Genomic DNA, 12,357 nt, shown 5'->3' on the forward strand with positions numbered 1-12,357 from the left:
TTTCAAGGTCGAAAAACACATAGGCCCCAAAATGAAAGAAACGGCTGGCGCGCCAAAACTATGGCTTCAAACTTGATGAAAACAGTCTCTCCCATAATAACTCACGGGCTGCTTGTGTTTTTTAGGCCTTTGCAAGCTATCGGAAGTGTGTGCGCGGCAGGAGAGACAAATCCATGTTTTCGCGCCTTTTTAGCGATTTCAAGGTCGAAAAACACATAGGCCCCAAAATGAAAGAAACGGCTGGCGCGCCAAAACTATGGCTTCAAACTTGATGAAAACAGTCTCTCCCATAATAACTCACGGGCTGCTTGTGTTTTTTAGGCCTTTGCAAGCTATCGGAAGTGTGTGCGCGGCAGGAGAGACAAATCCATGTTTTCGCGCATTTTTTGCGATTTCAAGGTCGAAAAACACATAGGCCCCAAAATGAAAGAAACGGCTGGCGCGCCAAAACTATGGCTTCAAACTTGATGAAAACAGTCTCTCCCATATTAACTCACGGGCTGATTGTGTTTTTTAGGCCTTCGCAAGCTATCGGAAGTGTGTGCGCAGCAGGAGAGACAAATCTATGTTTTCGCGCCTTTTTTGCCATTTCCAGGTCGAAAAACACACAGACCCCAAAAATAAAGAAACGTCTGTCCAGCCAAAACTGAGGCTTCAAACTTGATGAAAACAGTCTCTCCCAAAATAACTCAAGGGCCGCTTGTGTTTTTTAGGCCTTCGCAAGCTATCGGAAGTGTGTGCGCGGCAGGAGAGACAAATCCATGTTTTCGCGCCTTTTTTGCGATTTCAAGGTCGAAAAACACATAGGCCCCAAAATGAAAGAAACGGCTGGCGCGCCAAAACTATGGCTTCAAACTTGATGAAAACAGTCTCTCCCATAATAACTCACGGGCTGATTGTGTTTTTTAGGCCTTCGCAAGCTATCGGAAGTGTGTGCGCAGCAGGAGAGACAAATCTATGTTTTCGCGCCTTTTTTGCCATTTCCAGGTCGAAAAACACACAGACCCCAAAAATAAAGAAACGTCTGTCCAGCCAAAACTGAGGCTTCAAACTTGATGAAAACAGTCTCTCCCAAAATAACTCAAGGGCCGCTTGTGTTTTTTAGGCCTTCGCAAGCTATCGGAAGTGTGTGCGCGGCAGGAGAGACAAATCCATGTTTTCGCGCCTTTTTTGCGATTTCAAGGTCGAAAAACACATAGGCCCCAAAATGAAAGAAACGGCTGGCGCGCCAAAACTATGGCTTCAAACTTGATGAAAACAGTCTCTCCCATAATAACTCACGGGCTGCTTGTGTTTCTTAGGCCTTTGCAAGCTATCGGAAGTGTGTGCGCGGCAGGAGAGACAAATCCATGTTTTCGCGCCTTTTTTGCCATTTCCAGGTCGAAAAACACACAGACCCCAAAAATAAAGAAACGTCTGTCCAGCCAAAACTGAGGCTTCAAACTTGATGAAAACAGTCTCTCCCAAAATAACTCAAGGGCCGCTTGTGTTTTTTAGGCCTTCGCAAGCTATCGGAAGTGTGTGCGCGGCAGGAGAGACAAATCCATGTTTTCGCGCCTTTTTAGCGATTTCAAGGTCGAAAAACACATAGGCCCCAAAATGAAAGAAACGGCTGGCGCGCCAAAACTATGGCTTCAAACTTGATGAAAACAGTCTCTCCCATATTAACTCACGGGCTGCTTGTGTTTTTTAGGCCTTTGCAAGCTATCGGAAGTGTGTGCGCGGCAGGAGATACAAATCCATGTTTTCGCGACTTTTTTGCGATTTCAAGGTCGAAAAACACATAGGCCCCAAAATGAAAGAAACGGCTGCCGCGCCAAAACTATGGCTTCAAACTTGATGAAAACAGTCTCTCCCATAATAACTCACGGGCTGCTTGTGTTTTTTAGGCCTTTGCAAGCTATCGGAAGTGTGTGCGCGGCAGGAGAGACAAATCCATGTTTTCGCGCCTTTTTTGCGATTTCAAGGTCGAAAAACACATAGGCCCCAAAATGAAAGAAACGGCTGGCGCGCCAAAACTATGGCTTCAAACTTGATGAAAACAGTCTCTCCCATATTAACTCACGGGCTGATTGTGTTTTTTAGGCCTTCGCAAGCTATCGGAAGTGTGTGCGCAGCAGGAGAGACAAATCTATGTTTTCACGCCTTTTTTGCCATTTCCAGGTCGAAAAACACACAGACCCCAAAAATAAAGAAACGTCTGTCCAGCCAAAACTGAGGCTTCAAACTTGATGAAAACAGTCTCTCCCAAAATAACTCAAGGGCCGCTTGTGTTTTTTAGGCCTTCGCAAGCTATCGGAAGTGTGTGCGCGGCAGGAGAGACAAATCCATGTTTTCGCGCCTTTTTTGCGATTTCAAGGTCGAAAAACACATAGGCCCCAAAATGAAAGAAACGGCTGGCGCGCCAAAACTATGGCTTCAAACTTGATGAAAACAGTCTCTCCCATATTAACTCACGGGCTGCTTGTGTTTTTTAGGCCTTTGCAAGCTATCGGAAGTGTGTGCGCGGCAGGAGATACAAATCCATGTTTTCGCGACTTTTTTGCGATTTCAAGGTCGAAAAACACATAGGCCCCAAAATGAAAGAAACGGCTGCCGCGCCAAAACTATGGCTTCAAACTTGATGAAAACAGTCTCTCCCATAATAACTCACGGGCTGCTTGTGTTTTTTAGGCCTTTGCAAGCTATCGGAAGTGTGTGCGCGGCAGGAGAGACAAATCCATGTTTTCGCGCCTTTTTTGCGATTTCAAGGTCGAAAAACACATAGGCCCCAAAATGAAAGAAACGGCTGGCGCGCCAAAACTATGGCTTCAAACTTGATGAAAACAGTCTCTCCCATAATAACTCACGGGCTGCTTGTGTTTTTTAGGCCTTTGCAAGCTATCGGAAGTGTGTGCGCGGCAGGAGAGACAAATCCATGTTTTCGCGCCTTTTTAGCGATTTCAAGGTCGAAAAACACATAGGCCCCAAAATGAAAGAAACGGCTGCCGCGCCAAAACTATGGCTTCAAACTTGATGAAAACAGTCTCTCCCATAATAACTCACGGGCTGCTTGTGTTTTTTAGGCCTTTGCAAGCTATCGGAAGTGTGTGCGCGGCAGGAGAGACAAATCCATGTTTTCGCGCCTTTTTTGCGATTTCAAGGTCGAAAAACACATAGGCCCCAAAATGAAAGAAACGGCTGGCGCGCCAAAACTATGGCTTCAAACTTGATGAAAACAGTCTCTCCCATAATAACTCACGGGCTGCTTGTGTTTTTTAGGCCTTTGCAAGCTATCGGAAGTGTGTGCGCGGCAGGAGAGACAAATCCATGTTTTCGCGCCTTTTTTGCGATTTCAAGGTCGAAAAACACATAGGCCCCAAAATGAAAGAAACGGCTGCCGCGCCAAAACTATGGCTTCAAACTTGATGAAAACAGTCTCTCCCATATTAACTCACGGGCTGCTTGTGTTTTTTAGGCCTTTGCAAGCTATCGGAAGTGTGTGCGCGGCAGGAGAGACAAATCCATGTTTTCGCGCCTTTTTAGCGATTTCAAGGTCGAAAAACACATAGGCCCCAAAATGAAAGAAACGGCTGCCGCGCCAAAACTATGGCTTCAAACTTGATGAAAACAGTCTCTCCCATAATAACTCACGGGCTGCTTGTGTTTTTTAGGCCTTTGCAAGCTATCGGAAGTGTGTGCGCGGCAGGAGAGACAAATCCATGTTTTCGCGCCTTTTTTGCGATTTCAAGGTCGAAAAACACATAGGCCCCAAAATGAAAGAAACGGCTGGCGCGCCAAAACTATGGCTTCAAACTTGATGAAAACAGTCTCTCCCATAATAACTCACGGGCTGCTTGTGTTTTTTAGGCCTTTGCAAGCTATCGGAAGTGTGTGCGCGGCAGGAGAGACAAATCCATGTTTTCGCGCCTTTTTAGCGATTTCAAGGTCGAAAAACACATAGGCCCCAAAATGAAAGAAACGGCTGCCGCGCCAAAACTATGGCTTCAAACTTGATGAAAACAGTCTCTCCCATAATAACTCAAGGGCTGCTTGTGTTTTTTAGGCCTTTGCAAGCTATCGGAAGTGTGTGCGCGGCAGGAGAGACAAATCCATGTTTTCGCGCCTTTTTAGCGATTTCAAGGTCGAAAAACACATAGGCCCCAAAATGAAAGAAACGGCTGCCGCGCCAAAACTATGGCTTTAAACTTGATGAAAACAGTCTCTCCCATAATAACTCACGGGCTGCTTGTGTTTTTTAGGCCTTTGCAAGCTATCGGAAGTGTGTGCGCGGCAGGAGAGACAAATCCATGTTTTCGCGCCTTTTTAGCGATTTCAAGGTCGAAAAACACATAGGCCCCAAAATGAAAGAAACGGCTGGCGCGCCAAAACTATGGCTTCAAACTTGATGAAAACAGTCTCTCCCATAATAACTCACGGGCTGCTTGTGTTTTTTAGGCCTTTGCAAGCTATCGGAAGTGTGTGCGCGGCAGGAGAGACAAATCCATGTTTTCGCGCATTTTTTGCGATTTCAAGGTCGAAAAACACATAGGCCCCAAAATGAAAGAAACGGCTGGCGCGCCAAAACTATGGTTTCAAACTTGATGAAAACAGTCTCTCCCATATTAACTCACGGGCTGATTGTGTTTTTTAGGCCTTCGCAAGCTATCGGAAGTGTGTGCGCAGCAGGAGAGACAAATCTATGTTTTCGCGCCTTTTTTGCCATTTCCAGGTCGAAAAACACACAGACCCCAAAAATAAAGAAACGTCTGTCCAGCCAAAACTGAGGCTTCAAACTTGATGAAAACAGTCTCTCCCAAAATAACTCAAGGGCCGCTTGTGTTTTTTAGGCCTTCGCAAGCTATCGGAAGTGTGTGCGCGGCAGGAGAGACAAATCCATGTTTTCGCGCCTTTTTTGCGATTTCAAGGTCGAAAAACACATAGGCCCCAAAATGAAAGAAACGGCTGGCGCGCCAAAACTATGGCTTCAAACTTGATGAAAACAGTCTCTCCCATAATAACTCACGGGCTGCTTGTGTTTTTTAGGCCTTTGCAAGCTATCGGAAGTGTGTGCGCGGCAGGAGAGACAAATCCATGTTTTCGCGCCTTTTTAGCGATTTCAAGGTCGAAAAACACATAGGCCCCAAAATGAAAGAAACGGCTGGCGCGCCAAAACTATGGCTTCAAACTTGATGAAAACAGTCTCTCCCATATTAACTCACGGGCTGATTGTGTTTTTTAGGCCTTCGCAAGCTATCGGAAGTGTGTGCGCAGCAGGAGAGACAAATCTATGTTTTCGCGCCTTTTTTGCCATTTCCAGGTCGAAAAACACACAGACCCCAAAAATAAAGAAACGTCTGTCCAGCCAAAACTGAGGCTTCAAACTTGATGAAAACAGTCTCTCCCAAAATAACTCAAGGGCCGCTTGTGTTTTTTAGGCCTTCGCAAGCTATCGGAAGTGTGTGCGCGGCAGGAGAGACAAATCCATGTTTTCGCGCCTTTTTTGCGATTTCAAGGTCGAAAAACACATAGGCCCCAAAATGAAAGAAACGGCTGGCGCGCCAAAACTATGGCTTCAAACTTGATGAAAACAGTCTCTCCCATAATAACTCACGGGCTGCTTGTGTTTTTTAGGCCTTTGCAAGCTATCGGAAGTGTGTGCGCGGCAGGAGAGACAAATCCATGTTTTCGCGCCTTTTTTGCGATTTCAAGGTCGAAAAACACATAGGCCCCAAAATGAAAGAAACGGCTGCCGCGCCAAAACTATGGCTTCAAACTTGATGAAAACAGTCTCTCCCATAATAACTCACGGGCTGCTTGTGTTTTTTAGGCCTTTGCAAGCTATCGGAAGTGTGTGCGCGGCAGGAGAGACAAATCCATGTTTTCGCGCCTTTTTTGCGATTTCAAGGTCGAAAAACACATAGGCCCCAAAATGAAAGAAACGGCTGGCGCGCCAAAACTATGGCTTCAAACTTGATGAAAACAGTCTCTCCCATAATAACTCACGGGCTGCTTGTGTTTTTTAGGCCTTTGCAAGCTATCGGAAGTGTGTGCGCGGCAGGAGAGACAAATCCATGTTTTCGCGCCTTTTTAGCGATTTCAAGGTCGAAAAACACATAGGCCCCAAAATGAAAGAAACGGCTGCCGCGCCAAAACTATGGCTTCAAACTTGATGAAAACAGTCTCTCCCATAATAACTCACGGGCTGCTTGTGTTTTTTAGGCCTTTGCAAGCTATCGGAAGTGTGTGCGCGGCAGGAGAGACAAATCCATGTTTTCGCGCCTTTTTTGCGATTTCAAGGTCGAAAAACACATAGGCCCCAAAATGAAAGAAACGGCTGCCGCGCCAAAACTATGGCTTCAAACTTGATGAAAACAGTCTCTCCCATAATAACTCACGGGCTGCTTGTGTTTTTTAGGCCTTTGCAAGCTATCGGAAGTGTGTGCGCGGCAGGAGAGACAAATCCATGTTTTCGCGCCTTTTTTGCGATTTCAAGGTCGAAAAACACATAGGCCCCAAAATGAAAGAAACGGCTGCCGCGCCAAAACTATGGCTTCAAACTTGATGAAAACAGTCTCTCCCATAATAACTCACGGGCTGCTTGTGTTTTTTAGGCCTTTGCAAGCTATCGGAAGTGTGTGCGCGGCAGGAGAGACAAATCCATGTTTTCGCGCCTTTTTAGCGATTTCAAGGTCGAAAAACACATAGGCCCCAAAATGAAAGAAACGGCTGCCGCGCCAAAACTATGGCTTCAAACTTGATGAAAACAGTCTCTCCCATATTAACTCACGGGCTGCTTGTGTTTTTTAGGCCTTTGCAAGCTATCGGAAGTGTGTGCGCGGCAGGAGATACAAATCCATGTTTTCGCGACTTTTTTGCGATTTCAAGGTCGAAAAACACATAGGCCCCAAAATGAAAGAAACGGCTGGCGCGCCAAAACTATGGCTTCAAACTTGATGAAAACAGTCTCTCCCATAATAACTCACGGGCTGCTTGTGTTTTTTAGGCCTTTGCAAGCTATCGGAAGTGTGTGCGCGGCAGGAGAGACAAATCCATGTTTTCGCGCCTTTTTTGCGATTTCAAGGTCGAAAAACACATAGGCCCCAAAATGAAAGAAACGGCTGGCGCGCCAAAACTATGGCTTCAAACTTGATGAAAACAGTCTCTCCCATAATAACTCACGGGCTGCTTGTGTTTTTTAGGCCTTTGCAAGCTATCGGAAGTGTGTGCGCGGCAGGAGAGACAAATCCATGTTTTCGCGCCTTTTTAGCGATTTCAAGGTCGAAAAACACATAGGCCCCAAAATGAAAGAAACGGCTGCCGCGCCAAAACTATGGCTTCAAACTTGATGAAAACAGTCTCTCCCATAATAACTCACGGGCTGCTTGTGTTTTTTAGGCCTTTGCAAGCTATCGGAAGTGTGTGCGCGGCAGGAGAGACAAATCCATGTTTTCGCGCCTTTTTTGCGATTTCAAGGTCGAAAAACACATAGGCCCCAAAATGAAAGAAACGGCTGGCGCGCCAAAACTATGGCTTCAAACTTGATGAAAACAGTCTCTCCCATAATAACTCACGGGCTGCTTGTGTTTTTTAGGCCTTTGCAAGCTATCGGAAGTGTGTGCGCGGCAGGAGAGACAAATCCATGTTTTCGCGCCTTTTTAGCGATTTCAAGGTCGAAAAACACATAGGCCCCAAAATGAAAGAAACGGCTGCCGCGCCAAAACTATGGCTTCAAACTTGATGAAAACAGTCTCTCCCATATTAACTCACGGGCTGCTTGTGTTTTTTAGGCCTTTGCAAGCTATCGGAAGTGTGTGCGCGGCAGGAGATACAAATCCATGTTTTCGCGACTTTTTTGCGATTTCAAGGTCGAAAAACACATAGGCCCCAAAATGAAAGAAACGGCTGGCGCGCCAAAACTATGGCTTCAAACTTGATGAAAACAGTCTCTCCCATAATAACTCACGGGCTGCTTGTGTTTTTTAGGCCTTTGCAAGCTATCGGAAGTGTGTGCGCGGCAGGAGAGACAAATCCATGTTTTCGCGCCTTTTTAGCGATTTCAAGGTCGAAAAACACATAGGCCCCAAAATGAAAGAAACGGCTGCCGCGCCAAAACTATGGCTTCAAACTTGATGAAAACAGTCTCTCCCATAATAACTCACGGGCTGCTTGTGTTTTTTAGGCCTTTGCAAGCTATCGGAAGTGTGTGCGCGGCAGGAGAGACAAATCCATGTTTTCGCGCCTTTTTTGCGATTTCAAGGTCGAAAAACACATAGGCCCCAAAATGAAAGAAACGGCTGGCGCGCCAAAACTATGGCTTCAAACTTGATGAAAACAGTCTCTCCCATAATAACTCACGGGCTGCTTGTGTTTTTTAGGCCTTTGCAAGCTATCGGAAGTGTGTGCGCGGCAGGAGAGACAAATCCATGTTTTCGCGCCTTTTTAGCGATTTCAAGGTCGAAAAACACATAGGCCCCAAAATGAAAGAAACGGCTGGCGCGCCAAAACTGTGGCTTCAAACTTGATGAAAACAGTCTCTCCCATAATAACTCACGGGCTGCTTGTGTTTTTTAGGCCTTTGCAAGCTATCGGAAGTGTGTGCGCGGCAGGAGAGACAAATCCATGTTTTCGCGCCTTTTTAGCGATTTCAAGGTCGAAAAACACATAGGCCCCAAAATGAAAGAAACGGCTGGCGCGCCAAAACTATGGCTTCAAACTTGATGAAAACAGTCTCTCCCATATTAACTCACGGGCTGCTTGTGTTTTTTAGGCCTTTGCAAGCTATCGGAAGTGTGTGCGCGGCAGGAGATACAAATCCATGTTTTCGCGACTTTTTTGCGATTTCAAGGTCGAAAAACACATAGGCCCCAAAATGAAAGAAACGGCTGCCGCGCCAAAACTATGGCTTCAAACTTGATGAAAACAGTCTCTCCCATAATAACTCACGGGCTGCTTGTGTTTTTTAGGCCTTTGCAAGCTATCGGAAGTGTGTGCGCGGCAGGAGAGACAAATCCATGTTTTCGCGCCTTTTTTGCGATTTCAAGGTCGAAAAACACATAGGCCCCAAAATGAAAGAAACGGCTGGCGCGCCAAAACTATGGCTTCAAACTTGATGAAAACAGTCTCTCCCATAATAACTCACGGGCTGCTCGTGTTTTTTAGGCCTTTGCAAGCTATCGGAAGTGTGTGCGCGGCAGGAGAGACAAATCCATGTTTTCGCGCCTTTTTAGCGATTTCAAGGTCGAAAAACACATAGGCCCCAAAATGAAAGAAACGGCTGGCGCGCCAAAACTATGGCTTCAAACTTGATGAAAACAGTCTCTCCCATAATAACTCACGGGCTGCTTGTGTTTTTTAGGCCTTTGCAAGCTATCGGAAGTGTGTGCGCGGCAGGAGAGACAAATCCATGTTTTCGCGCATTTTTTGCGATTTCAAGGTCGAAAAACACATAGGCCCCAAAATGAAAGAAACGGCTGGCGCGCCAAAACTATGGCTTCAAACTTGATGAAAACAGTCTCTCCCATATTAACTCACGGGCTGATTGTGTTTTTTAGGCCTTCGCAAGCTATCGGAAGTGTGTGCGCAGCAGGAGAGACAAATCTATGTTTTCGCGCCTTTTTTGCCATTTCCAGGTCGAAAAACACACAGTCCCCAAAAATAAAGAAACGTCTGTCCAGCCAAAACTGAGGCTTCAAACTTGATGAAAACAGTCTCTCCCAAAATAACTCAAGGGCCGCTTGTGTTTTTTAGGCCTTCGCAAGCTATCGGAAGTGTGTGCGCGGCAGGAGAGACAAATCCATGTTTTCGCGCCTTTTTTGCGATTTCAAGGTCGAAAAACACATAGGCCCCAAAATGAAAGAAACGGCTGGCGCGCCAAAACTATGGCTTCAAACTTGATGAAAACAGTCTCTCCCATAATAACTCACGGGCTGCTTGTGTTTTTTAGGCCTTTGCAAGCTATCGGAAGTGTGTGCGCGGCAGGAGAGACAAATCCATGTTTTCGCGCCTTTTTTGCGATTTCAAGGTCGAAAAACACATAGGCCCCAAAATGAAAGAAACGGCTGGCGCGCCAAAACTATGGCTTCAAACTTGATGAAAACAGTCTCTCCCATATTAACTCACGGGCTGCTTGTGTTTTTTAGGCCTTTGCAAGCTATCGGAAGTGTGTGCGCGGCAGGAGATACAAATCCATGTTTTCGCGACTTTTTTGCGATTTCAAGGTCGAAAAACACATAGGCCCCAAAATGAAAGAAACGGCTGCCGCGCCAAAACTATGGCTTCAAACTTGATGAAAACAGTCTCTCCCATAATAACTCACGGGCTGCTTGTGTTTTTTAGGCCTTTGCAAGCTATCGGAAGTGTGTGCGCGGCAGGAGAGACAAATCCATGTTTTCGCGCATTTTTTGCGATTTCAAGGTCGAAAAACACATAGGCCCCAAAATGAAAGAAACGGCTGGCGCGCCAAAACTATGGCTTCAAACTTGATGAAAACAGTCTCTCCCATATTAACTCACGGGCTGATTGTGTTTTTTAGGCCTTCGCAAGCTATCGGAAGTGTGTGCGCAGCAGGAGAGACAAATCTATGTTTTCGCGCCTTTTTTGCCATTTCCAGGTCGAAAAACACACAGACCCCAAAAATAAAGAAACGTCTGTCCAGCCAAAACTGAGGCTTCAAACTTGATGAAAACAGTCTCTCCCAAAATAACTCAAGGGCCGCTTGTGTTTTTTAGGCCTTCGCAAGCTATCGGAAGTGTGTGCGCGGCAGGAGAGACAAATCCATGTTTTCGCGCCTTTTTGCGATTTCAAGGTCGAAAAACACATAGGCCCCAAAATGAAAGAAACGGCTGGCGCGCCAAAACTATGGCTTCAAACTTGATGAAAACAGTCTCTCCCATAATAACTCACGGGCTGCTTGTGTTTTTTAGGCCTTTGCAAGCTATCGGAAGTGTGTGCGCGGCAGGAGAGACAAATCCATGTTTTCGCGCCTTTTTTGCCATTTCCAGGTCGAAAAACACACAGACCCCAAAAATAAAGAAACGTCTGTCCAGCCAAAACTGAGGCTTCAAACTTGATGAAAACAGTCTCTCCCAAAATAACTCAAGGGCCGCTTGTGTTTTTTAGGCCTTCGCAAGCTATCGGAAGTGTGTGCGCGGCAGGAGAGACAAATCCATGTTTTCGCGCCTTTTTTGCGATTTCAAGGTCGAAAAACACATAGGCCCCAAAATGAAAGAAACGGCTGGCGCGCCAAAACTATGGCTTCAAACTTGATGAAAACAGTCTCTCCCATAATAACTCACGGGCTGCTTGTGTTTTTTAGGCCTTTGCAAGCTATCGGAAGTGTGTGCGCGGCAGGAGAGACAAATCCATGTTTTCGCGCCTTTTTAGCGATTTCAAGGTCGAAAAACACATAGGCCCCAAAATGAAAGAAACGGCTGGCGCGCCAAAACTATGGCTTCAAACTTGATGAAAACAGTCTCTCCCATAATAACTCACGGGCTGCTTGTGTTTTTTAGGCCTTTGCAAGCTATCGGAAGTGTGTGCGCGGCAGGAGAGACAAATCCATGTTTTCGCGCCTTTTTAGCGATTTCAAGGTCGAAAAACACATAGGCCCCAAAATGAAAGAAACGGCTGGCGCGCCAAAACTATGGCTTCAAACTTGATGAAAACAGTCTCTCCCATATTAACTCACGGGCTGCTTGTGTTTTTTAGGCCTTTGCAAGCTATCGGAAGTGTGTGCGCGGCAGGAGATACAAATCCATGTTTTCGCGACTTTTTTGCGATTTCAAGGTCGAAAAACACATAGGCCCCAAAATGAAAGAAACGGCTGCCGCGCCAAAACTATGGCTTCAAACTTGATGAAAACAGTCTCTCCCATAATAACTCACGGGCTGCTTGTGTTTTTTAGGCCTTTGCAAGCTATCGGAAGTGTGTGCGCGGCAGGAGAGACAAATCCATGTTTTCGCGCCTTTTTTGCGATTTCAAGGTCGAAAAACACATAGGCCCCAAAATGAAAGAAACGGCTGGCGCGCCAAAACTATGGCTTCAAACTTGATGAAAACAGTCTCTCCCATAATAACTCACGGGCTGCTTGTGTTTTTTAGGCCTTTGCAAGCTATCGGAAGTGTGTGCGCGGCAGGAGAGACAAATCCATGTTTTCGCGCCTTTTTAGCGATTTCAAGGTCGAAAAACACATAGGCCCCAAAATGAAAGAAACGGCTGCCGCGCCAAAACTATGGCTTCAAACTTGATGAAAACAGTCTCTCCCATAATAACTCACGGGCTGCTTCTGTTTTTTAGGCCTTTGCAAGCTATCGGAAGTGTGTGCGCGGCAGGAGAGACAAATCCATGTTTTCGCGCCTTTTTAGCGATTTCAAGGTC

This window comes from Argentina silus (assembly GCF_951799395.1).
Source record: "Argentina silus genome assembly, chromosome: 16".
Classification (NCBI taxonomy): Eukaryota; Metazoa; Chordata; class Actinopteri; order Argentiniformes; family Argentinidae; genus Argentina; species Argentina silus.